The sequence below is a fragment of the Colobus angolensis genome, unplaced genomic scaffold, assembly GCF_000951035.1.
Source record: "Colobus angolensis palliatus isolate OR3802 unplaced genomic scaffold, Cang.pa_1.0 Scaffold343, whole genome shotgun sequence".
NCBI classification, from domain to species: Eukaryota; Metazoa; Chordata; class Mammalia; order Primates; family Cercopithecidae; genus Colobus; species Colobus angolensis.
In genome coordinates this window covers 1,354,820-1,356,267 of record NW_012116744.1, presented here as the reverse complement: position 1 = coordinate 1,356,267, position 1,448 = coordinate 1,354,820, and the positions used below count along the sequence as shown (strand labels likewise).

The window sequence follows — 1,448 nt, the reverse complement described above, 5'->3', positions numbered from 1 at the left end:
ACCCATCCAAGATTACAGAACTCTGTATCTTTATTTAAATTTTCAGAATGAAACACAACACAACCAATTGTGTAATCCACCTTAGCCTCACAAGTGACTGGCACTTTGAGTCTCACGATCTACCAGTCTAAAGTCCTAACAGCTAACTAAAATCCTCTCCACCATAATTTGAGCCAACATCTCCCAGATAAAACTGCCAGACCATTGCATTTGGGATCCACCACACTACATTCTGCTCTTCAGTAACTTTTAAAAGTGATGGTAACACCATACATACCACCATAGATACACTGAAGTATTCTCTGTCCCACTTTTCCAAGTTGGTTAACTCAAGTCCTTGAAAGTGAACTGATCAATAAACCTAAACTAGCTAAAAGGAGACCTCATTTTAATCAATTTGATTTTTTTTTAATCACAAAGATATAGTCATTCAAATCCCTGGCCATAGCAATTTCCAAAATGCCACCATCTCAGCAAGTCTGTTAATTTATCATACAAATATTGTCCTTTTTAACAACAAAATGCATTGAAAGAAAAAACCCAGCATTAAAGATCTGTGACCTGATTTCACAAATTCTGGCCTATGCACTTTCATCATACCAACACATCATGCCAAGATAACCTCGTAAGTTTAGCTATTAAACAACAGTCTTAACAGTAAGCATTTGTTGAGAACTTAGCATGGGCCTGCCACTGCTTTCAGTGCACCTATTGTCATCTCACCAATTCTCAACAGGGCTTGAGGTAGACACTGTCTTTACAAACCCATTTTGCAGATAAGGAAAGCAAAGCACAGATATGTTAAGTATCTGCCCAAGGTCACAAACCGGTGGAACAGGATTTGACCCAAAGCAGACAGCCGGACTTCACAGCCCGTGCTCTCAACAACCAAGTGCTGAAGAGTTAACAATCTACCCCTGACACCCGCTATAAGCAAAGGTAAATGCTCAACTGCTAGGAAGGGGCAGTCAGAGCACTGTCCTATATCCAGTATCCACGGTCTCTCTGTTTGTTCATGGCCTCTATGACTTTGGCAAAGGAGCTACACACAATCTGATTTTCCGAACACCCAAGCTGGACTTTTCTGAATGTCCGAGCGAACAAATTATGTATCTTTCCAGGAAAGGGCCGAGGGCGAAAAAATACCTACGCATCGGTGAGGCCCAGCTTATTCACTTTCTTAAGTTATAAATTTGGAAGAGTTAAGAAAGGACCCCAAACTACCCAGCAAATGAAGCCTAGGAAATGCCAGGTTTATAATAAGCTAGAGCTTTCCCGGGACGCCGTTCACGCGCTCTCTTCCCTAACGACATAAACAAGGGAGGAGGCTGCATTCTTCCCACTGCACAATGAAGCCTCCGGCCGAAGCGGCAGGAAGAGCGCAGCCCCGTCCGGGACGGCTCCAGCCGGGTGTCGAGGGCAGAGAGCCGAGACCGAGGCCGGCCGAG

General features: G+C 43.9%; 1 protein-coding gene across 2 annotated transcripts in view; it reads right to left on the bottom strand.

The window, feature by feature from the left end:
- The window catches only part of SIAH1 (siah E3 ubiquitin protein ligase 1), a 45,214-nt gene that overhangs the window by 24,414 nt on the left and 19,352 nt on the right, over positions 1–1,448 (bottom strand). Inside the window, exon 1 of one of the 2 annotated variants that reach the window (XM_011952594.1) lies at positions 1,147–1,447. The exons of the other annotated variant lie outside the window; for it this stretch is intronic. The gene's annotated coding sequence lies outside the window, so the exon portion shown is untranslated. Of the gene's footprint in view, positions 1–1,146; position 1,448 lie in introns of those variants that run through there. 2 annotated transcript variants of the gene reach the window in all.